Raw genomic sequence first — 26,083 nt, 5'->3', positions numbered from 1 at the left:
CTCCTCCCCCCAGTCCGGACCACGCGGTCACCACCACCCGCAGAGTGCCCCGCGCGGCCGACACTGGAAACGAAAAAGTCAGCCACTCCAGCTGACACCAGGCGACCCGTGCCGATGCACCGCACAAGATCCTTGGGCCACCAGCCGCTCAGCTGTCACACGGCTGCGGCCTCTTCTCCACGCACGCGGCTTAATGCTGCTACAGGCCGGCTCCAGGCTTCACGGAGCCAAACCCGTGTGTTATGCACACCCAGGGCGCAAACCTTGTCGCCAGTGTTGTGGGCTGCCTCTGGTCCCCGGGGCAGCCCACGGATGCAGTCGGGATCACCCGACAATGTAGACACGCCAGGGCGCAACCGGCGAATCCAAGGTATGGGAACACCCTACGACGCCCGGTGTCACCGGGCGCAGGCTTTACGATGTGGGGGGTGTCACCCCCAGTCTCCAGCAGCCGCGGCTCCGAGGGCACTCGGGCCGCGCTGCACACTAGGCCACAACCACGTGGCAGGCCCACAACCCACAAAGGCACAGACACGAGTTGCCACTTCCTAGGGCTCTGCTGCTCTGCCCTCGCAGCGCCAGCAGGGCCAATTTTATTAAGTGAGCATCATGACAGAGTCATGACGCTCACGTCCGTACAAACACTAGACCACCACACAACACTTAGCAACCGAATAGTCTAACTGTAAGCACAACACAATAGCCTGCTTTTCAAAGTTAATTGCGTTAAGTTTCAGAAAACAATTTGTACCATTGATACAGCAGTGGCACAGTACACTGAAAACAAAGGAATGAGAGCCAACTGAGGCCCCCCCTAGTTGTTACCCAGATGCACAAGGCCAACGGTTCAACGAAATATGGGTACTTCGCGCATCGCAGGGGAAACTGCTCTTTTTTATTTGATGACTGTGCTCTGCCGTGTGCGCATCTGGAATCCTTTCAATTAAAGTATAAGAAATGCCGTGACACGTCCCGATACAGCAGACAAAGCAATACCACTAGGTGATAGAACGAGCGTATAGGACACGTGCCTAGACGCACTGTGGGAGACGTCATTTCCTGTGGAGGTAATCCACACCACCGGCGCCATATTGGTAGTGTAGCTCTTGATCTCGGTCCTTCGATTAGTCTCGCGATCTAAGCATTTGGGATTTCCTATTCTAAGGTAAGAGCGGCAAAAGTAACATTTTCACGGTGAAACGTTGTGCTTTTAGTCTTGGGCTGTACATCGTTTGCTGGCTCGAACTGCTGCTATTTAGCTCACTGGTACCAAGTGCACGAGTTTTTCAAATGTCAAGCACTAGGTGGTTTTCTGGTGTTATTACAATGTGTTGCAATTTCGAAACCTGTTATTCAATGAATGTTTGTATAGTACGATTCAACACAACTTTTATTCAGTACCGTTGAAATGCAGTTTACTGCACTTATAACATTTTAACCTTAATAGGCGGTGAAGGGGCACACTGTATAAATGACCACTTTCTTTTTCTAACGATAAACTATCTCTTACACCAATGGAAGTTGCTAAGCGGTTTCCGGTTCTCCCCGTTTTTTGCATCTGCATCGCTCTCTCCCTCCCTCCCTGCCTCAGAGATGCTGCGAAGCTAGAGGTCAAGGACCACTGGTGTTCAGGCACGTCCCAATTTGCTTGAAATTACATGACCATGTATGCAATACATCCTTTGAAAGGTTACAGACTGAACATTTTTGTTAAATGATGATTGCATCCGGCAATGAGAAACAAATCTGACCTTTTTGGTAATTGCTTGGAGCGAGTTTAGGTTTACCAAAATCACTGTTATTTGTATATGCAGGCTAGTACAAGTAAACATTATACAAATTAGCAATTGTCAGTATCGTTGACCATTTCAATACAAAAGCATTAAACCCACGGAAATTTAAATAGAATTCAATTTTGAAGCCATCAGAAGCAAATGTGTATAAAAGTAGACTGAGCTATAATTTATATGCTAATCATAAATAACAATTATAAATCAAAGAATACATAGGAAGAATGCAGAGAAAAAAACTGGGCCTGAACTGTCATATGCCAAATGAAATTCTATCACAAGACAGGAGGCTCATATTATGCATTACAATCTTTACTCTGAAACAACAGCAGCAAAGAAAAACTTTTACAAACAAAAAAAAGTTGTAAAAAACAGATCTGAATGGAGTTCAATGTAAGGGGACTCCCTAATCCATCATGGAGGAACAGGTCATGCCCTGCAGGAGACCAATGAGCAGGGACCCTTCCTTATGTAAGTCCATTACTCTAAACCCAACTCATCTTTCTTTGCTGCTGACACCACAGCTAAGTCACTCCTTTCAGTTGTGTCTTGCATGTTAGTCAATATTAGTCCATAATAGTATATTAAGGCCTTAATTTGTATAAATATAAATGTATTTGGTGAATATATTTCGGTACCTTTATTATGTAAGGGAAGTTTTACTGATTGGGTACTTTGTATCTGAGAGGCCGTTGCTTTATTTATAGGTGTCTTTTGTTAGTGTGTGTTCTCACATTGGGTATAAGTTGGCTGCTGCCTCCTGCTAGTTGATATTAGTTACAATGTAACAAGCGTTCATGACGTTTTGAAAATGAATATTGAAGGTGAAGTACGCTCGCGCTTGTAAACCTCTGGGGTTTAGAGCGTAATATGCTAAAACACGTGCGCGCCATTCGAGCTGAAACTGCTGCTTCAGACCCGGCATACACATGTTTCGTTTTCCTTTCATTGTGAGCATTCAGGCCGGCGCGCACGGCGGGGCTTTTTTCTTTTTCTCTTTCCTTTTCTTCATTTATGAGGCGGTGGGCCTCCTTTGTTGGTTTTTTTGTGAAAACACCTGGGGAGAGGGCTTGCCTGCCCTTTTATGGTTCCGTCAATCATTAGGTCTGACAGAAGCTGCTAAAGCTTCAGACCCAGCGCGCACAGACTTTTGTGTTTATTTTGCAAATGCTTCAGTGCACAGATGCCTGGAAATTCCAGGTGCTGTAGCCTGATGGGCTTGCCTGCCCGGTATGGTCCCACACAAGCTCTGTGTTCTCTGTTTAGTAAAGCTTCTGTTTCACTTAAGAGCGGGATAGCCCAATGATGATGCTGTTGGTTTCTCATGCATGAGGACCTGGGTTTGGTTCCCGTTATGTCCAGTACATATTTTTCTTTATATATTTTAAAGTGTATGTGTATATATATATATATATATATATATATATAATTCCATTTTTAAACAATGAGGATTTTTAACATTTATCTGACAATAGCCTGCCCGCTCAAGGGCCTGATGCGCTACCAGTCTGCAGCTTTCTTTAAGCGCTGCATATGGCATAGATAATTACCTTCACTGTAGGTGTGCCGTGAACCTGCTCGGTGGCAGGCTTTGCCTGTGTTCTACTGCGAGGAAACCCCTCGTATACTGCTGGTTCCACGCCCTGCTAGGGTGAGCAGTTGAGGTGCACTTGCTCAGTGTATTCCTCCCTTAAAGTCGGCAGCTTTGGTTTAGGTGCTGCATATGGCAGATGTCGTTATCTTCCCTGTAAGTGTGCCATCACCTGCTCGGTGGCTGGCTTTGCCTGTGTTCTAGTGCGAGGTGGCCCCTCGTGTACTGCTGGTTGCCACACCCTAGTAGGCTGAACAGTTTGAGGTACACTTGCTCAGTGTATTCCTCGCTTAAAGTTGGAAAATGTTTTGGTTTGTGTACTACATATGGCATTGGTGATTACTCTCAGTGTTTGTGGGCCATAACTTGCTCGGTGGCAAACTTTGCCTGTGTTCTTCTGTGAGGTGAAACCCTCATATACTGCTGGTTCCACATCCTGCTAGGGTGAGCAGTGGAGGTACACTTGCTCAGTGTACTATTTTGCTAAGCAAAATATATATTTGAGCGCTGCCTGGAACACATGTATGTTTTCAGAATTGTCAGTAGCCCGGATAGCTCTCTAAGTATCAGTTTCTTAAGAGACTGGGTTCGGACCCCTTTTGGGGGCGTAACCCACTTCTTTGGACTTTTTATATTATTTTATTTATTTATTCATTAAGTACTTTAAAGAAAAGAGTGTGTGGAAGTGGTTGTAAACAGACCCATGTGGGGGGTGGTACCTTCCTCTCTAGCCATCACTCAGGTGTTAACCTTCGTCTTTTAGTTAAATTTTGTCGCCCCTTACCTTAGTTAGTTTCAGGACAACTCAGTCTATTTCCTTAGGCATTTCTTTCCCAAATTACAATTGCTCCACTCAGTATCCGTTTTGATTAAGTTACATAATTTTCTGTCAACATGAGGAAGAGAAAAATGACACTGTATGCCCCTATTGAAGGCTGCAGGGCTTCATTTTCTCATTAGTGTTTCCCTTACTATTTGTCCCATTATGACTTTAGTTATACAATTAAGACTATTGGTGGGGACAAGGTCAGCTCGATGGTAGCTGTTCAGTTTTGTTGCAAGGCATGTGGACCAACCTTGTTCTGATTTGATGTAGTGTTTGGAAACACTTGCTGATATCACAGGGATTGATTACCAAATAATAACTTTCTGACGCCCGCCACATGGTTTTCCTCCCAAGACTTGGCCTGGTTTCCGCTAATGTCTAGCGGTGTGTTACAATTTCTCCTCTGCTCGAGGAGTACAAGCGGGGTTCTGTACCCTCAAGAGAGTTGTTTAGCTTCTTTCATTATATATATATATTTTCCTACAGTGCAGCGAATAGAGTGCTGGCTTTCAAATCTGTGCAGAGCCTACTGATGCAGGTTCCTAATTTTGGAAGGGTCTAAATCAGTCTTTCATCCGGCTGAGATCGATAAGTGAACACCTCACACCACACGCCGTAGGTAGTAATGATGGGCAACGCTCGTATACCTGAGGGTTCGTAGCACTATATAAGTGCTATTTTGCTATGGTCAATGTGCTTAGTTTTTTCCTTCCCCTGATCCCCAGAGAGGCCAGTTAGCCTTACTTGCATATGGAAGCTCAGGCCTCTGTGTTTGAAGGGACAGTGGTCCCAGTACTCTTTCACAACCTTTCACGTACGGAGCTTGATAATTATCCCAATATCCTTTTCCCCCCTCATTCCCCTTCCTGTCTTCCTTGGGGGGGGATTGCATTTTAAGGTTACGCCTCTTGGAGTAGCACCTGATGGTTTCCGTTTTTCCTTTAAAAGGAGTTCTGGCTCGTGACCAGTGGAAAACCCGCACTAGGAATTTCCCTCCTGTCAGTTTACTTTCATTTACACCAATTTCCTGGTATTTCACTAGTTAAGCGGAGCCCCCTTCCACGGTCATGGGGGTTGGTTTGAAGTGCAAGAGTGTATTTATATTAAGGGTGTAAAGCAGAGCTTTAGTGTGGTCCTCTAGGTAGCCTTCTTCTGGGTTGCAAGGTGTTTTCCATAGTTTAGGGGAGGAAGTGTTATCTCCTCCTTTGGGAAGGCACAATATCCCTAGGTGGGATAGAGGGGTCTGGGAGTGCTACTCATCTTCCATCCATGTTATTACGACCCTATATCACAGAGCGTTCCAACGTCTCTACATTAACCTTCTTTGAAGTTTTCTGTCAGTGCGATTGCTAGAGGGCTGGGATATATATGTTTAGTTAATGGCTTGGTTCTCCTAGTCACCTGCATGGCAGGTAGACCTTTTGGGTTTTCACGTTAGATTGTTTGCAATAAGGTGCCAGCACAGGGTGCTGGGGGTTTCAAGATTTGCTAAAATAGAGGTTAGTTCTCTTCTGGTAAACAACTGCATTTTAACTGTTTAGGGATCTGTTTCTTTGCAGTTTACAGTCTTTACTAAGACTATGGAATTTAGTGGGTCCTCCTTCGGTTACTTTATGGTCCTCTAGTGGATTTATCAACCATGGGGGAGGGGATAAGGTCCAAGCACCTGGCACATCTTCATTGGGATTCAGGGATCACTACAATGGTAGCGATGAGATGTAAGATACATTGTTTCTCCTTGCCAAGTTCGGTCTCTTAAGGGTCAGATTTTGTAAATATCTTCCTTTTGTCATGGTAGCAGTGTCCTTCAAGAGCTTAGGAGGTCTGAGGGTCTTCGTCTTGGCGGTTTGGCAGGTTTAACTCTTCCGGGTGTTTCAGGGATTTTTCGGGATTATCTCTTTGTCATCACGGTCCCCTGGTGGGTCTTTTTTCTTAGTACGGATGTTATTGAACGCTAGCTTTACAGGTGGGACCCTGCTCTTCCATTCTGCTTCTGCCTCCAGAAGACACACCTGTCTTAGTATACACATGTGTCTGGGGACAATGGTGTGTTAGGGACAGAGCTTGCAGTAGACCTTTCTGTGTACACAAGGTCCCGGGTCTATTGCAGGTCTATTGTTTTTCAGCTCCACTTCAGCTAGGTCTTCCTATAACATGTTAATAAAATGTCCTCTTACTCCCGCTTTACCTTTTGTGAAGATTGCCTTTCCCACTCGGTTTCCTGTATAGTTATGTGACATGTCCTGTTTCTAATACGATATCTTCCATTAACGCGTGGGATGGAACCTACAAAGCTTTCACCCCCTGGGGGGTATTTTTTCTTTATCTCCAAGAGAGCTAAGTGTTTCACTTCTTTTGTTTACTATCTAGGTTCCCAAAGATGGTATGAATTTAAGTGTTTTAATTGTTTGCACAACAGAAGAGTTTATTACTCCTAGGGTTTTTTTTCCTAACCTTTAGTACAGGGAGATTTTTGTTCAGTGTTTTTCCCCCTCTTTGAACCAGTTGGTTTTGGTGGCCTGTAAGGAACGCTGGAATTGGCACATCTTCCTGTTGGTTTTCTTGCAGTGGATTTGGTTGTCTTATAAGACAGTTATTTGGGTAGCCTAGCCTTGGGCAATATTCTTGCGTTCAGCTGATTCATCAAATGAAAACATTTAAAAACATTTTCTTCTCCTATTATTTTTTGTTATATTGTCACTATTGTATTGATGAGGTTGTACTAATGGGATGCAAGGGCTTCAAACTTGCTTAATATGAGCCTCCTGTCTTGTCATAGAATGGCTAATCCCCCACACTAATGTGAGATGGGGGTTTAGATTCCATTAAAGACAAGGAGGTGAGTATTATCCCACTCACCCTCCCTTGATATATGATATGATGTGACCTGTACAGCTCGCCTACACTCAGTTGTTTCAAGAGAGAACATTCTTTCGTTTGTTGTTCTTCCCATCCACCCACCCTTCTTGCTTGTTGTTCTTACAGCTACGAGTTGAGGTTCTGATCAGGAATGTGACTCACAGTTACAAGATGTGAAGTGCGTGATACGAGGGCTTCGCTGGATTCGTCTTCATCGTGTATCATATGATCTGTGCATTGGATGTCTGGTTCAAGACAGCTTCAGAAAGAGGAGTTGGGTTTAGAGTAATGGACTTATATAAGGAAGGGTCCCTGCTCATTGGTCTCCTGCAGGGCATGACCTGTTCCTCCATGATGGACTGGGGAGTCCCCTTACATTGACAATGAACTCTATTTAGTTCTGTTATTTACAACTTTTTTTTGTTTGTAAAAGTTTTTCTTTGCTGCTGTGGTTTCAGAGTAAAGATTGTAATGCATAATACTCGCCTCCTTGTCTTTAATAGTATCTAAACCCCCATCTCACGTTAGTGTGGGGGATTAGCCATTGGTCCTGTTGGTGTGAGGCTGGGCCGCAATGAAAACTACATTTTGTGGGGGTGGGGGGCGCGAAGTGGTAATGGGAGGGGCCACTTCAGAAAATGGGTGGGGCAAACTCGGAGGCTCCGCCCCACTGTTCTACCCCCCACCCCATGCTCTGGCGTGAGGACCAACTATCAAATAGTATATTTTAAAGCGCAATATGCAGCGAGGCGATGGAAGTCTTTCTTGAAAGTAGCAGCTTTAAAGTTTTACTGCGTTTGTTCAAGTACATTTTTCTGAACAAACACAGTAAAACTTTTACACCGCCAGTTTTGGGCAAAGGCTTCCTCCACCTCTCTGCCTAACAAAATGTAAGTGCGCACATCCAGGGGTGCACCTAGGCTAAAATGTGGGCGGGGCTAACCCTTCAAATGTTGGGAGAGGTGCTAACTTCAGAGAGGTGGGGGAGTGACAAACTTACTTGTGTAGGGGCATCTAACTTCTTTACTCATTGTAATGAGACTATTAGAGTGCAGTGTCAATGTTAAAATCAGTTAACTCTCTCCTTTGAGTCTGAAAACATCCACTTCTTGCAGATCCTGAAGGTCCTAAAAAGTGTGAAAATGGCGGATGGTGTGCAATGAAAGACTCAATATCATAACAGGACATTGCAGAGTGTGGGGCATTAGTCTGGACGGCCCAAGCAACTCCAGTGGCTGGGAGCAACAGGGGAGAAAAGGTAATTTTGGTTCTACCACAGTCCGCTATACTAGAATCTGTGGTGGACTGACTGGCTGGTGAGACTGTCTTCCTGTCAAAACAAATGATGCGAGACTGGGGGAATGCCAGTGCAGCAATAATGCATTTCTATCTGATCGTATCGGAGCAGAGCACCAGGGTACACCAATTTGTCCCTACACATATTAAAACTGTCCTATTGTAAGGGTGTAAACATAATCACTTATAAGCACTCCAATTTTTGCAGTGGAAGTCAGCGTGAGATTACATTATTTGCCCCGGATCACACACTTACGCTAAACAGCGAAGCAGGGATTTTAACCCACTCTGCAATTTGGGCACAGCCACTTTCTTCCACGCTTTACTTGGAACAAATATTTAAGTTTTGAGTGTCAAGACCTACAATAATACTGTCCGATAGAGTTTACTTGCAAAATACACAAATTGCATAGTAAGGCATCATGACAACATGTGAATCCTTATAGCAGCATGGTGGGCCAAAATAATATCAGTGTACCTTTTATTTTCCACATCCTGAATCGAAAACTATAAGATGCAAAAGGCAAAATATCTATTTAGCCACTTTATTTTCAGCGCTTTAAGACACCCAATAAAATAAGTTGTGCCATAAACTCACTTAGGTTTGGAGATTCATCATACAGCTCCAGCCTGTTATGATGTATGGGTTTAAGAACATTCAACTAAGGACATCAAAGCAAACTTTACTTTTTAGCATATCAAGCTATTAGACGTTATGGGTATAAACACATTTTCAAAGGGTGCTTTATTGTGTTGCTCGCTTTAACTGTCACAGATTTGCAAGGTGACTGGTGGTCTTTCTGTTGATAATTCACCATCATGCATAAGAAAGGCTATGCTGCTGATGACAAAAGAAACGTGTTGTCAGTTCATTAGGGCATTGGCTGAGGAGCCAGGGACACAGCCTGTGTGTCTCAGGGGGGCTGTGACTCTGGGAAACGGGCAGAGCTTGATCATCCAAGTGAAGCAGATTGCACATTTGCCTCAGAAGATACAAAAACACCCAGAAGCATGTTCCTGATCCTTTGAACTGTTAAAGGGCACGGAAGCCCCACCCCTCAGATAACATTTTCAGGGGGGTTGAGGGGGGCTTCAGCCAGGTCAGCTCAATGACGTTGCGCGCCTGGCGTGAGGTGTGACCCTCCTATATGTATTGCCCTTTTAAGATGTGGGTCCCTCCCAATGTGTCATGCCCTTTTAAGATGGGCCGTGACTGTGTTATGGCCCATCTTAAAAGGAACAACTGCAGGCACGTGCATCAGAACTGCTGAAGACTCCAACTTCTGTTGTCTCCGTCTCTCAAGTCCTGCAGACCTACACCGAGTGATCACGTTCCTGCAGCCCTAGCCTGCAGGCCCCAAGCTGTGTTATCACGGCCCTGCAGGTCCCTGCTGGTCTGGGACACCCCAGACCAGCCTGGCGCCCTTGGCCCAGCCCAGGCACCCACCATCCATGATGCTTCCGGCATCCGATGTGCTCCGGCACCCAGGCTCTGTCCATACAGCCTCACAGGGTTCCCCCCTGCAACCAAGTAAGTCCGGGTGACCCCGGCACATCATCATGGTGCTGGGCTTGCACCAATGAGGCCGGCCGTGTGACTGCTGCCGGCCCCACAATAATGGCGACGAGGGAGTGGAACTCCTGTAGTGTGCCCCATTCCCCTGCTGTCCTTCATTTTATTTTATTCAAAGGGAAGAAGGAGGAGGGAGAAAGGGGGAGGAGCGGCATCCACTGCCCTGGAAGAGGGAGGTGGATGCCATGCCATATCTGGTACCGTGCCGGTGGATTCTCCCTGGCTGTGGCCCTCTGAGAGGAGGGTGCTTGTGTGGCCAGCGTGGGGGTCCGCCCACAGCCCCCTGCGGGATTTTCTGGGAGAAGGGAAAAGAAATGGAGCAATCGCAGCCGCAAGAAGAAATGGACCTCTCGTCTGGGGAGAGAGTTGAGCTGCCCCCAGGGGAAAGAGGTTAGTGCCTGCCCCCCCACCCCACCCGCAAGCGACACTGTCAGCAGGTCTCCTTCAGTGCTGCCTACCTCTCCCATGCCCCCAGGGCGATCCCCAGCCCCTCAGCGGTCCCTTTGTGCACCAGCTCCACGCCGGACCTAGAAGAAAAATGCAGAAAGCCCTCTGTGCCAAGTAGTTCCTTGTCAGAGCATGCGACAAATGCAGCAATGAAAGTAAAATCAATGGCGGGCCGACCGGCGGTGATCGAAGGGAAGTCCTGATGGTGGGCATATTGAAATGCTGATAGCCCTGCCGGCATAATTGTGCTTCTGGCTGTGAAAGTGAGAATGCCCCGGTATCAGAGATAGGAAAGGTAGATCCTGGGCCTTGGCTGTGATTTATGAACAACACCCAGTGGCAGAGAGAAGACAAGATGTGCCTGCTGTGTGCTCCGGTTCGGAGCAGGAAGAAAGTGCAGGTCTGTTTGCTCCAGGTTTGGAGTTTGCACAGTGTGCCTGCCTAACACCCAGTGAAGTGAAGGGGAAAGAAACTGCCTGGGCCCACAAACACTATGGGGCAGCAGTCTGCTGTGTCGGCAGCCCCATCCACAGCTGATCTTGGGCCGCCCAACGATGATTTGTAATACGTTCCACGTCGGAGCCTGAAGGGGAGAAGAGTGGATGGTGCCAATCCATGAAAGCACTACTCCTGCCTGGGGGAGCAAAAGGAGCATCAAGTGGCCCCAGTGACACACTGCCACTGGTGGGTGCCCTCTACTGCTGGCAGTGCAATGCCAACCACTCCTGCCTGGGGGGGCTGAATAAAGAAGTGGCCCTAGCACCCTGCCCCCAGTGTCACCGTAGCACTGGTGTGCACCCTCTGCTATGGGCAGCTTCCTGCCCACACTCCTGCCTGGGGGAGAGAACTATGCAGCAAGTGGCCTCATCACCCTTCCACTTGTGTGTGCCCTGCTGGGCCTGCCATCCATGGAACAGGCCGATGTGGCCCTGGGTGCGATTCCTGCCACACCCGGGCTGGGACATCACCTGCCCTATCATCCTGCCGGGAAGAAGGGAAGATGGGACTGGCCAGCACTGCTGTGGCCCGATCAACATCAGCGACTCCTGCAAGGAGGAGAAGAGGTTGCCCAGAAACCCTGTCACCTGTGTCCAGCCAACAAACACATGCAGCCCTGACACCCACCACCCAGAAGAGGTCCTATGAGCAAGCGAGGGTTGCAGCTCTGTACGAGTGCTTGTACGCCCTCCTGTGCCACTACAGTTAGGTGATATTCCTGCCTGGAGGAGCGTGGCCAAGGAAAAGAAGAGTGAGTAGCATGCTGACACCTATACCCTGTCAACATTACGTGGCACAGCCTAGACGCTCTGCTACCCGTGCCTCACCTGCCTTCCCCAACGTCAAGGGACTGTCTGAGCCTGAATGTGGCGCAGCCAGATGCCCTGCTACCCGCGTCTCGCTGCCTGCCCCAACATCAAGAGACTGACTGAACCGGACTGTGGCGCAGCCTAGACGCCCTACTACCAGTGTCTCACTGCCTGCCCGAACATCAAGGGACTAAGACGATGTGGCCCCTGGTGCATACTGTACCATCAACGGACCTGGACCTGTGGAAGTGACTGTCCTGAACGGACACTGGAGCAAAGTGAACTAGTCTCCTGGAGTCCTGCAAGTGCCCGGAAGAGATTCAGAAAACATGTGTTTAGATGCTGTGAGCCTGCATGTAAATTATATGCTTAAAGTGGTCCCAGTTAGATGGATGTGATGCTGTGCTCCCGTCGTTTGTAGGCATGCTCTAAATGGTGCCAGCAGCTAGCAATGGTGTCATTCAGTGGTGGAAGTTCCACTTACCCCAGGTTAATAAATGGTCTTGTGAAATGTGGTAGAACTGCCAACCTTCCACCGGCGGTTCACCAACCACGGTTGTCACCCGCTGAGTATATTTAGAGAGTGTTAATACCTGTTATGTCTGCGACTACCTCAGTCCCTATGTATGTGGCAGTGGCATAGCCTACTATTTGTCTACCCCATAAATCCTAAGTGGTATAAGTATTGGTATTCCGTAACTAACTAATGGGGGGTAAGGGGGATCATGTCTGTTTCAGCAACGTTTGTTTGGTCGTTATGGAAAAGGAGGAGTGTGAGGATTGACTTTCCCATGTCTATTGCCCTTTTAAGATGTGGGTCCTTCCCAATGTGTAATGCCCTTTTAAGATGGGCAAAGGAGCAACTGCAGGCATGTGCATCAGAACGGCTGCAGACTCCAACCATGGGGCCTCTGTTGTCTCCATCTCTTATTCTGAGCTGACACCGTGTGGTAACTGGCCTGCAGGTCCCTGCTGGTCTAGGACCCCCAGACCAGCCTGGTGCCCACCATCCAGGATGCTGCCAGCATCCAAGATGCTCCGGCACCCAGGCTGTGTCCCCACAGCCTCACAGGTTCAACCAAGTAAGTCCGGGTGACCCCGGCACAACATCATGGTGCTGGGCCCCCCAGCACCAGTGAGGCCGGCCGCGTGACTGCCGCCGGCCCCACAATAGTTGCCAGGTTTATTCATACACGTGGCCGTGGTGGGTGAACAGTGCTCTGGGGTTCTATACATTACACAAGAAATGTTAGTATTTTATAAGCAAAAGTTGCAAGGTGAGGTTTATGTGGGTGTCCAACAGTTTATACCTTTTGTGGAATACCACCTAAATACTTGTAATACATTCTTTTAACAACCACCCCTAAGACAACCTTTACTTTCACAATTTCAAAAGGCAATAGAATGATGTGACAAAATATATGCTAAAACATCTTTATATAGCTGTTTAATTTACAAATGTGATCCCCATTTTAAGAATAAATAGAAAAAAATAAATATTTTTGTAATTTAAAGTCAGAAACAAATCTGTTATTGTCTGCTGACATACTTTTAAACACATCTAACTTACTGAATTCGTCCCGTTAGTGACATAAGCATCTCGAGTGGCAACTCAGCCTCCTTGTTTGGGGTTTTAGAAAACCTATCAATGCAACCGCTTGCCAAATCTAATGACATCTTGAATCAGTTAAAAAAACAGCATAATGTTAACAACAAATACACGGGTTTCTTAACTCTAATGGAGTCTCTTAACTCTAATGGAGTCTACACTTCAGGGCCATTCTAGTTGTTTAGAGAGAATTGGAGCTATTGTTGAGGCAATGTCATCCATACTAGTGCCCAAGGTCCAACTTTCCAATTTGAGTAAGGACGGTGCTGTTTTGTTGCCCCACCTTTCTGTTACTCTTCCTGTGGTTGAGTCAGCAGCATGGTATGTACGAAAAAAGTGAAAAAGTTATACAACAGGCAAAAATTTACATGGACAAGAAATTTTCCAAAAAAGATTCCAGGTGTCCTTTAAATATTGCCATTGCTAAGTAGTGCTCAGTGGCGGCTCAGACTGCAACTACAGGCCTCTTCTACTGATTGTGTTCTTATTAGTTCTCCCAATGTGGTCAAAAAAAGGATAGTTCTGTCAGCCTGGGTGAACAGGACTTGGGCAGGGCAGTATTCCAAAACAAATGCGCCGTGCAAACCTCTTTCACAGTAGAGACAGAAAGGGAATCTCTGAATTATAACGATTCGATCTCCAAATGTGTTCCACAAAGAGAAAAATCGAAAAGGGAAGCATATGAATTTGTTGACTCTAAGTGTTGGCAAAAAGCATGGTTGGGAGCGGTCTAAAACTCATCTGAATGGGACGAGTGGTTCTAAGCGCCTGCGGCAAGGGGTGCCAGTGTTTAACCTCGGGCAGCTGTTCACCACCCCTGCTGTTCCCCCTGAGTGGAGCACCTGCTTATGTAATAGAACGAAAAACTTTGGTGACTGTTGAAGTTCAAACTGAGGCATGTTCTTTCATGGAAAGTTCATGTGAGCAGTCCCCTGAAGGCGGTACTGACACTATAGGGAAGACTCTACAAGTTATAAGTCTTTTCCGTAAGGATCAACGTGACTATCTTAACCGCTCACAAATTATGGATCTGTTTCAATCGATTATCCCACTACGTATCATCAGGAGCAGTGACATTCAAATAGTTCATCACTGTGAAGAATAAGAGTTTGTCACATCGTTGGTATATTTTTACATGGATGCAATGACTGATTATATTGTAGAACACTGTCAACTATATTTTGAGCGGGTTATGAGTGCACTGTTGTGAAATGCAAGGGCATTGTAAACTTGGGGAACATGGGACACTTTGGTTGGCCGCATGATACAACTACTGTCCCAAAAAAATCTGTCAATCACATTTTTGCCCCAGTGCAAGTAGCAACAACCTCTGGGGTTAGCCGTTTGAATGAACATTCTGTCTGGCAAGGTCTGACAGGAAGGGGGCATGGTATTGACGGGGATGCAAACCATTGGCAATGGCTGACTGAGATGTTAAGACACAAGAAACAGCAATGTTCCTACCTTCCCTTTCTTGTTTATGGGTTGGAACACCAGGGGTCCCCAGCACTTGTACGGGCAAGACGGTCTCCTTGATTATATTGACAACTTTAGAGTTGTCGTGTTACAGGAAACGTGGCTTAAAGAACCCATGGTGCTGGATGGTTGGAGTACTATTAATAAACTGGCTGTTAAGGGAAAGGCTAATAGGCCCAAGGGGGGGTTTGGTACTGTGCGTAAAACAACCCTTTCTGTTGACTGAAATCTATTGTGATTCTCCCAATATTCTAGCAGGTAAAATGACATATTCAGATGTAGAGGGGATAAAGGAGATTTTACTCATTAATATATATGATCCATCTTATGCAGGATCCCACGCTACGGTCATAAAAGAGTGGGTGGACTTGATTAGTTGCGTGACCTCTCCCCTTCCGACTTTGGTGTGTGGTGATTTTAATTCTAGGATTCCCAGAAATGGAAACACTGCAGGCCGAGTTGATGATACTTTTCTGTCCTCAGTAGTATTCGAGTCTAGGTTACATCAAACCTGCCCATGTTGAATCAGTTGGGCAGCTCTGCTTTACTCGAAGGGGTTTAGTATGATCAACGGTGCAAAACCCTCTGATAGTCCTCCTCAGTTTACCAGAACTTCAAATAATAGCTCAAGTATCATTGGCTACGTTTTTGTGGCCAATGCTCCCTCCCTGGTGGTTGACGTGAGCATACATCATTGTAATGAGAGTGACCATTTTCTCATTATACTCAGGTTTTTATAGAGAGCCGTCCAAGATGGCAGCTCACTAGAGAGCTCCGCACCGATCCCGAGAAAGATCCTGACAAAATAGCTTCATACATCCCCGAATCCCCCTCCATCGGTCATGATATCGTGTCCCGAGACTCAAGCGTCTGACGGGTACCAATTTCAACGCCGTCCGCCAACATCCTGGTCAATGCAGCGGTGGCGGGAGTAAGGCCGCAGCAGCGATACACTACGGCAACGGGGCGTTCGATCCTCCAGCAACATCCTTACCCAAGCGACCATCCCCGGACCCAACCAAAGAGCAGGCTGGCGAGCAAAGAGAACGGCACCTAGGCCCCCTGGAGGTGGTGCCTGCGGCGGGCCGGAAATCCACGGTCCGAGCATAGCGGAGGCAGCTGAGAACCCGCCTGCGTCATCGGGCCTCCGGACGGACTGGGCGCTGCCGCTCGCCTCCGACTTGCGGGGCCCTCCAGACTCAGCCGGAGCAGAGGGGGAAGGAGCCTGGACACATCGCCGGCGCCAGGTAGGAGAAACGCCACCCCGACCTCGCCCGCCCCGGGTCTCCGGCCCAGCCTGCAGGCTCCCGTGCGGCTGCCAGACCTCGTGGGAGTGAGATTCGCTGGAGCCCGTGACGATCCACAAGCCTCCGACTCCTCAAAATCCCAATGGCCCCAGCCTCACCTCCAGCGAATGTTCCTCCAACACCGTAGACTGCTGTCAGACACCCCGCGCGGCGAACAGGCGAGAGGCCCATGCAGCTACTCCAGCCAGGCCCTTCTGGCCCGGCTAAGGAAGTACATTAAAGCTCACGGCGTGCTACGAACTCTCCAGCTCCCCAAGCCCAAATGGCTCCGGGCCCCACCATCGCCAAAACGCTCCGCCGACAGTACCCTGATCACGGCCAAGCGAACAAGGAGCACAGAGAAGATTCACCGCTTGGGCCCGCACCGTAGCAGGGGGGGACTCGGTAGACTCCAAAATTGGCCACGACAAGTCCCACCAACGCTGCGATAACTCCACGAAAGCGGCAGCGGCGGCGGCCACGAGGAAGGCTCCTGCTGTTATTCTGAGACCCAACAGCGGGGCGCGACAACAACTGCTCTACATAAATATCACTCAAGTCGCCCACTCCATCTTCCGCCAGAATCACACATGTCCGGTAGCACCTGTCAAGACTTGATGGTCGTGTAGACGATGATACCTCCGTCCCCAAGTACCACCCGAGCAAACAAGAAATTACTGCCCGAGCGGTCCTTGAGGCCACAGGTGGTGAATTTCGTCAGCCGGAACCAGGAATGCCGGAAGATGCCCCCCACGACCACTGTAAGGCAAACACAGGGTTAGAAAATAAACACAGAACCCTAGATTTGAATATGAATACGTAAGAAATCTACAATGGGGCTTACCCTTAGGAGTTGGCCGGTACCCAATATTGGTGTAGGGATGTTATCTGAGGCAGCCGGCAAGGTTGACGACGGGATGGCAGCCTGGAAATGCACTTAGGAGGATGTAATCACCACCTGACGTAGAAGCCAGAAACTGTGAGCCAATCAGGTATGGGAGTCCTGAAAGGTACGTGATCCAAGAACAGAGTTTGTAACAAAAGGGCAATCCTATAGCAGTCCGGGGACAAAACCGTGGTCGAGTCCAGGAGAAACAGTTCCAGCAAGGTACAGCAAGGGGAATCCAAAAATCAATCCGAGGGAGGAGCCGAGGTCGTAACCAGAAGGGAGTAAGTTCCAGGCAAAGGTACCGTGATGGGAAGAACCAAATCAGAGTCCAAGATCAATCCAAGGTCAAAATAGCCAAGTTGTAGTCTGTAATCCGTAATGCGGCCAACAGGATCCGCTGTGAAGCGCTGGATGGCAGTCAGCGTGTCGCTTTTGAACGCTGACTAGCGATCACGTGACTCATCATCCGTCACGTGATCGAACGTGCTGAGGAGGAGCTCCCAGGCGCCGCAATGGAGACGTTGTAGAATGCCCGTGGCGCGTCTCCACGGCAACTGCCAACGCCGGGATGGAAACCAACGCTGGTATGGGAAATGAAGCAGAAACCGGCGTCGCTGACCTTGTCCCACCCCTTGCCGGCAGGCCTGCAGGTGAGAGTATGTCCTGGCACGTTTTTTGGTGGGGGATGGTTTATGGGGTGTGTCCACGGGACGCGTGGATGATGGGGGCGTGACAGAGCCCCCCCCTCAAAGGCCCACAACCCCGTGGGCTGGAAGGGTGTTCCTTGTGGAACCGAGCCACCAACAACGGAGCATGGACATCAGAAGATGGAACCCAGGACCTTTCCTCAGGACCATACCCCAACCAATCCACCAAGTATTGCAACCGCCCTCTAACAACCCAGGACCCCAGAACAGCGCTAACCTCGTACTCTTCTTGGGAAACCACAGGACCAGGAGTGGGCGCAATGCGTGTTATCAGGACAAGGTTTGAGGAGAGATGTGTGAAAAACGGGGTGCAGCTTCCATGAAGCGGGGACGTTGAGTCGATAGGCCACCGGATTCAGGACCTTGGAGACCCTATACGGGCCGACAAAACGGGGCAGCAGTTTACGACAACCTGGTATATGTAGGTGTCGTGTAGACAACCATACCCGGTCGCTTTATTTGTATGACGGGGCATCTTTCCTTCTTCTGTTAGCGGCAGTTCTCATAGACACCTGGGCCTCCTGGAGATGGACAGGGGTTTTGGCATGGATGGATGCGATATCTCTGGCACAATCATTTGCCGCAGGGGTACCGGTACACAATACAGGGGCACTGGCAAGATCCGAATCGGAAAAGGGTAGAGTATGTGGATGTTGGCCATAGAGTGAGAAAAAGGGAGAAAAACCAGTGGACGAGTGCAAGGCGTTGTTATATGCAAATTCCGCAAAATGAAGTGAGTCAAGCCAGGTATGTTGGAATTGCAAAGTCAAACACCGTAAGTACTGTTCCAAGGCCTGGTTTACTCTCTCGGTCTGGCCGTCGCTTTCTGGATGGTAAGCTGAAGAGAAGCGGGCATCTATACCTAGTAGTTTGGTAAGAGCCACCCAGAAACGTGACGTGAACTGAGATCCCCGATCTGACACAATGACACTTGGCAAACCAAACAGACAGAAAACGGATTTAAAGAACATTCGAGCCAATGAGGGAGCAGTAGGAATGCCTTTGCATGGCAAAAAACGGGCCATTTTTGTGTACGAGTCTACTACCACCCAAACCGTGTCATAGCCTTGTATGTGTGGTAGATCAGTTATTCGGTCCATGGACACCGTATGCCAGGGTTTCGAGGGTATGGGAAACGGTTGTAGCAGTCCCAGCGGGCGACCCTTCCGAGTCTTGCATTGTGCGCATGTAGAGCAGGTGTTGACATATGTCTCCACGTCTCGCCGCATCGATGGCCACCAGCACCAGGGTTTTAACAATTCCAGGGTACGTCGCTGACCTGGGTGGCCATTGATAGGAGCATTGTGGGACCACTCTAAAGCCTGGTTGCGAGTGTCACTGGTGGGTAGGAATAGCTTTCCTTGAACAAAAGGCAACCCATCCTGCATAACGGTATCCCAATCATCCAATACCTGGGGATGTTGCGTAACCCATTGGCGTATAGCCGTTAACATAGGCGGAGATGGAGTGCAGGTACAAACAACATGGCCTTTATCCAGGAGAGTTTCGGGATATGATGGGAGAGGAACCCCCTCCCCCCCAGGTGAACTGGACACGGCATCCGCTTTACCATGGGTCAACCCCGGTCTGTGTTTGACAAGGAAGTCGTAGGCAGCAAAAAAGAGGTGCCACCGAACTTGTCTACTATTGACGCATTTCAGTGACGCTAGGTCCTGTAGGTTTTTGTGGTCTGTGTAGACGGTGGTCTGATGTTTTGCCCCCAGAAGATGGTGTCTCCAGACCAAAAAAGCATCTCTGATGGCCAGGAGCTCCTTTTCAGTGACCGTATAGTGAGTTTCGGTCGGTGTGAATTTCCTGGAATGGTAGGCCACCGGGTGTAGTGCTTCCGGTGGTGGGACAAGGTTGAGGCAGGACGGCACCTAAGGCAAACGAAGAAGCATCTGCTTCTACGATATTCGGGAGCTCTGGATCAGGATGCTGCAGGACTGGGGCCGTGGTGAACGAGGTCTTAAGGGAGTCGAAGGCTGCTTGATGTGCAGCGGTCCAGACAAACAATACTGCGGGACTGGTCAATGCGGTTAAGGGCGCCACAATGGAGGAGAAGTTTGCGATGAACCTCCGGTAAAAGTTTGCGAACCCTAAAAAGGATTGTAATTGTTTCAATGTAACAGGTACCGACCAATCTGTGATAGCCTGGACTTTGGATCGGTTCATTGTTAGCCCCCCAGGTGAAATATGGAAACCCAGGAATTCAACTTCAGCTGTGTGAAACAGACATTTCTCAGGTTTAGCATATAGCGAGTTCTTCCTGAGCCTTGTGAGTACCTCTCTGACATGAAGGACGTGTTCGGCCAACGTTTGGGAGAATATCAGTATGTCGTCCAGATACACCACGACATAGACATCCAGAATATCACTGAATATATCGTTTACCAACCGTTGGAACGTGGCAGGGGCATTACAGAGGCCAAAAGGCATCACCATGTACTCATACAATCCTTGGTTAGAGCAGAAGGCAGTCTTCCACTCATCACCAGGGCGCATGCAGACTAAATTGTACGCCCCCCCGGAGATCCAGCTTGGAAGCATTGGTCAGTTTGTCTAGTAGGGTAGAGATGAGTGGGATGGGGTAACGGTTCTTTATGGTGATCGGATTCAGGCGCCTGTAATCTGCACAGGGGCGGAGATCTCCCTCTTTTATTTTTTGGGACAAAAAAAATGGGACTGGCCACGGGTGAAGAAGAAGGCCTGATATGACCTAAGTGTAGGGCGTGGCGGATGTATTCTTTAAGGGCCGTTTCTTCTGATGGTGACAGTGAATATATGCGTCTCTTGGGAAGCGATGCCCCATCAATCAGATCAATGGGACAATCATATGGTCTGTGAGGGGGCAGTATCTCGGCAGATGTTTTATCGAAAACCGAATGGAAATCATGGTATTCTGGGGGTACTCCTGACAAAGTGGCTCCCACCGTATGTGTTGCTTCGGGTGGACCGTTCTCCCCTACAGGGACTAAGTGTAGCCCCCCCGAGTGTTGAAGTCTTCTTCCAGTAGACAAAAATGTTGCCAAACGTCTGATTCAAAGGAAACCTGACCCGTACCCCAGTCGATGAGTGGGTTATGCCTTTTCAACCAGGGGAGGCCTAGGATTATCCCGAACTGTGGTGTTGATATCAGGTCAAAGGACAGTTGTTCTTTATGGTTACCCTGTATAATCACGTCCATCTGGGGGGTCTGTTGTTTGATCGGACCAGAAATGAGAGAGGACCCATCCACAGTTTGGACTGGCTCGGGATGTGTCTTGGTTACTAGTGGAAGGTTCAATGCTTTGGCCAGAGATATATCAATAAAGCAACCGGTAGCCCCTGAATCAATAACGATATTGACCATGTGTGAACACTCCCTATCAGGGTGAAGCACTGCCTGAACGACTACTGGTCTGACTGGGCCGAAGGTAGGAACCATGGGGTTGTGAATCGAGCTCGTCTTGTCCCCCGTACTCAAGGACGAGCTTTCTGAAAACCTGAAGACTTGTTCTTCGGGCGTCGTGGGCCCTCTTTGACGAAATGACCACTGAGGCCACAATAGAAGCATGTGTTGTCGGCTCTCCGACGCTCTCTTTCGGTCTGAGTGATGGGACTTCGTAGACCTCCTATTTGCATGGGTTCACTTGCGCCATCCGGCGGAGAGGGCAAGGGTTTTCCTGGAAAACCAGATTCCGCCCGACGTTCGGTCTTCCGAGCGTCTACTTGGAGAGCTAGGTCTACTAGTTCGGGATATGCATCAGGAAGGGAAGGGATGACGGAAAGAGCGTCCTTCATAGCGTTACACAGACCTTTGTAGAATACCACAGCTTTCTTGTTTTTGGGCCATGAAGTCTCAGCTGACAATTGGTTGAAGCGTGTGATGTATTCTATTAAGGTTTGTCTACCTTGGGATAGTTCTAGGAGCTCTAGATCCCGGGACTGGGCTTTGTACCTGGTATCAAATTCTTTGGCCAACTCGCTCACCAGGAGATCAAAATCTTAAAGGGCTCGGTGGTTGTTCTCAAGAAAAGGATTAGCCCAAGTAGCAGCAACCCCGGTCAAGTGGGAGAGCAAAAAGGCGGCTTTCGTGGTGGAATCATGGAACACCAGTGGTCGACAAAGAAAATGAAGCTTACACTGATTGATAAAGGTGCGATATTTCCTGGGGTCTCCCTGGAACTTCTCAGGGGGTGCCAATGGAAACTGGGTAGGTAACACCACGGGAGTAGGGGGTACAGAGGGACCCGGTGTTGGGGTTTCCTGATCGCCAAATTCGGCATCAGCCGGTAACGGGTTGCGGGTACTTTGGATGTTATCTAAGCGATGATGTATCGCGGTTGTGGCAGCCGCCACTTCGGTTCTAAGGGATGCAACAGCTTGCATTAGAGCGGCCACAGGGTCCCCGGCAGCGGGTTCCATCGTCTGGACGACCAAAAGGGCTTCACAGTCTGTCAAGACTTGATGGTCGTGTAGACGATGATACCTCCGTACCCAAGTACCACCCGAGCAAACAAGAAATTACTGCCCGAGCGGTCCTTGAGGCCACAGGTGGTGAATTTCGTCAGCCGGACCAGGAATGCCAGAAGATGCCCCCCACGACCACTGTAAGGCAAACACGGGGTTAGATAATAAACACAGAACCCTAGATTTTAATATGAATATGTAAGAAATCTACAATGGGGCTTACCCTTAGGAGTTGGTCGGTACCCAATATTGGTGTAGGGATGTTATCTGAGGCAGCCCGCAAGGTTGACGACAGGATGGCAGCCTGGCAATGCACTTAGGAGGATGTAATCACCACCTGACGTAGAAGCCAGAAACTGTGAGCCTTTCAGGTATGGGAGTCCTGAAAGGTACGTGATCCAAGAACAGAGTTTGTAACAAAAGGGCAATCCAATAGCAGTCCGGGGACAAAACCGTGGTCGAGTCCAGGAGAAACAGTTCCAGCAAGGTGCAGCAAGGGGAATCCAAAAATCAATCCGAGGGAGGAGCCGAGGTCGCAACCAGAAGGGAGTAAGTTCCAGGCAAAGGTACTGTGATGGGAAGAACCAAATCAGAGTCCAAGATCAATCCAAGGTCAAAATAGCCAAGTGGTAGTCTGTAATCCGTAATGCGCCCAACAGGATCAGCTGTGAAGCGCTGGATGGCAGTCAGCGCGTCGCTATTGAACGCTGACTAGCGATCACGTGACTCATCATCCGTCACGTGATCGAATGTGCTGAGGAGGAGTCCGGTCTCCCTCTTTCTCCAGCACTAGCCCTGTTCCTTCCTTCTGTGCCCCCCCCCGCCCTGAGGTCTTCGTTGTCCTGTGTCTCAACGGCAGCCTGAAGTGTTGACATCCCTGCTCCTCTACGGCAGCCCTTGGAGCCTCCTTCTGGTCTTCCCCATCCTGTGTCCCGACAGGGGCGAGACACCACTATAATCCACCTCAACGACACCTGATCCCTCCTCTTTATCACCATCTCCCAGCACCCTGTGTCCCACCATTTTCATCTTGCACTCCGCCACTCCTCCTCACACAAGTGTGGATCCAGCCTGCCTCATTCTCCAGCTCCACCTCTGCTTCTATAGTCTTTGGTTCTCCCAGCACTTTTGGACTGAATGCTGCTTCTCCCTCGCTTACTTCCAGCTTTGGCCACCTTATCAACTAGAGAACCTGTAGTCCCGGTGGGCTGTAGCTCCTTGGGTTTTATCCATTCTACCCTGGTGCCACCTACAGCGGTCCGACCCGCCTGAAGCGTATTTGCTCAGCAACGCGTTTAGTCGCCTCCAACCACATCTGCAAGTACCTACTCCCTCTGACTCTAGTGGTCCCTGCAGCTCATCTCTGAACACTGGTCCCGTGACCACCTGGCAGCAGTCCGAAATTACAACCTCATTTTCCTGCCTCAAGTACCTGGACTCCTCCAACTGCACTTTCGAATACCCGCTCCCTCTGACGCTTTTGTCTCCTTCAGGGCCATCTCTCATCACTGGCCCCGAGTCCACCTTCGGCGCCATCCCGTACCTGGACTACTCCAACTGTAACTGTCCTACTGGTCTCTGCCCCCACATTCCTAACTCCTACAACAACGGCCCTTCTCTACTTGTCTTTCTCCATGTCCTTTGGTATGCGATATTCCATAAGCCCCTTCCGCCTCACTCTTCCCCCCCACCCTTCTACCTTCCCCTCCTTCTCTCCTTACTTCTCCTAATGCCTAGTCCTCTTCACTATCCTGACCCCCACTCCTCCAGTTACCCTCCTTCCTTTTCTCACCGCCCTAACCTTCTTTACACCCCCCACTGCCAACCACTCTGCCCTCATAAACACTGCTCTCTGGAACGCCAGATCCATCTGTAATAAAACTGCAGCTACCCTTGATCTATTCTTTCGTGTCAACCTTCATTTCCTCTGTCTTACTGAAACCTGGATTCCCCCTCATAACACCTCTGTCCTTGACGACCTCTTCTTCCTCCTTCGTTCACACCCCCTGCCCCTCAGGCCGTGGTGGAGGCGTTGGTCTCCTGTACCACCCCAAATACATCTCCTCCTCTTCTTCTCCTACTCTCCCCTCTTTCCCTTCCTTTGAATTCCTCTACAAGTCCTTCTCCTCTCCCCACCTTATTTCCTTCCTGATCATCTATCGTCCCCCTGGCCCTCTCTCTTCCTTCTATGAAGACCTTGATCACCTCCTCTCACTTATCTCTCCCTCCCCCTCTCCTCTATCTGTACTTGGCGACTTTAACATCCATCTGCCTCCTCCCCCTCAATCTTCTCCGCTCTCCTCCATCCTCGACTCCTACCTCCTCTCCCGCCTTCCCTCATCCGCTACTCACTCCTCTGGCTCCACTCTTGACCTCATCTTCAATTCCTCCTACCCCTCCTCCCCTGTCTCTTCTCTTCCTGTTTATCTCTCAGACCATGGCATACTCTCATTCTCACTATCTCCTCTCTCACACTCCACTATTGCTAATCCCTCCCCTCCAATCTACTTGCGTCTACTGGCTCAAAACTCCCCCGCTTTCTAATCAAACCTCTTACTTTTCTTGCCACGCACTTTACAACTCTTTTCTTGCAGCGGCCAAATCCTCCTACTACTCTAACCTTCTCCAGTCTCAAGCCTTCCACCCTCGACGGATCTTCCAAACTCTCTCCCGTCTTCTCTCTCCTCCCACTCCTGATCCCTCAACCAATTCCACACTCTCTGCTTCTAACTTTGCCAACTTCTTCTCCTCCAAAATCCTCACACTCCGTCAAAAAATTAACTCCCTCTCTGACTCTCCCTCTCCTCCCTCTTCCACTATGTCCATCTTCTCACCTGTTTGCCCCTCTGAAGCCTCCTCCCTTCTATCCAAAGCCCACCCCACATCCGCCTCCTCTGACCCTCTCCCCTCTGTTCTTATCCCCAACATCTACCCTCTCCTTATCCCTTACCTTACCACCTTCTTCAACTCCTGCTTCTCCTCATCTACCTTTCCTGCTGCTTTCAAACATGCGAAGGAACGATTATTCCTATTCTTAAGAAACCTTCTGCCGATCCACTTCTCACTGCTAACTACAGGCCTATCTCTCTTCTACTTTTCCTTTCTAAGCTTCTTGAACGCCTTGCCTACTCTCAACTCTCATCCTTTGTTACTTCTTCCTCTCTCCTTCCTCCCTTCGAATCTGGCTTCCGTCCCAAACATTCCACTGAAACTGCTCTCACCTCGATCCTTAACTCACTCCTCTCTGCTCGGCATGCCAAGCAATCCTCTATTCTTATTCTTCTTGATCTCTCTGCAGCTTTTGACACTGTTAATCACCCACTCCTGCTCCACACTCTTTTCTCCTTTGGGTTTAAAGGCCCTGTTCTAAAATGGTTATCCTCCTACCTCTCCTCCCGTTCCTTTTCAGTATCCTGGGGAGGCCAGTCCTCACCTTCCTTTCCTCTCATCTACGGTGTTCCTCAAGGCTCTGTACTTGGTCCTTTCCTTTTCTCTCTTTACACCTCCCTCATTACCCCTGTCATCTCCTCATTTGGCATTTCTCACCACTTCTATGCTGACGATACTCAACTCTTTCTTTCTTTCTCCTCTTTCTCGCCGACCTCCACCTTAAGCTCTCCTCCTGCCTCACTGCTATCAAGAACTGGATGTCCTCCCACTTTCTCTCTCAACACTGATAAAACTGAAGTCCTTTTCTTCCCCTCTAATTCTTTTCCCCCTTTCTCTCCTCCCCCTTTCATTCACTTTCCTCCCTCCAATCTCCCTATCTCCCCCCAAGCTCGTAATCTAGGCGTTCTTTTTGGCTCCTCTCTCACCTTCTCACAACACATTTCGCTCACCTCCCGCAACTGCCGTTACCACCTTTACAATATATGCAAAATCCGTCCCTCCCTCACGTTCCATGCCACCAAACTTCTAATTTCCTCTCTCATCTTTTCCCGCCTCTTCTACTGCTCTTCTCTAATCTATGGACTT

General features: G+C 48.9%; 1 long non-coding RNA gene across 3 annotated transcripts in view; it reads left to right on the top strand.

Moving 5' to 3' along the window:
- Positions 1-1,085: 1,085 nt before the first annotated feature.
- The window catches only part of LOC138511055 (uncharacterized), an 804,004-nt gene continuing 779,006 nt past the window's right edge, over positions 1,086-26,083 (top strand). For all 3 annotated transcript variants that reach the window (XR_011280562.1, XR_011280563.1, XR_011280561.1), the window contains exon 1: positions 1,086-1,165. This is a non-coding gene — a long non-coding RNA (uncharacterized lncRNA). The remainder of the gene's footprint in view (positions 1,166-26,083) is intronic.

This window comes from Ambystoma mexicanum, chromosome 6p, assembly GCF_040938575.1.
Source record: "Ambystoma mexicanum isolate Mex_15411 chromosome 6p, UKY_AmexF1_1, whole genome shotgun sequence".
NCBI lineage: Eukaryota > Metazoa > Chordata > Amphibia > Caudata > Ambystomatidae > Ambystoma > Ambystoma mexicanum.
This window is presented reverse-complemented; position numbering and strand designations above follow the sequence as displayed.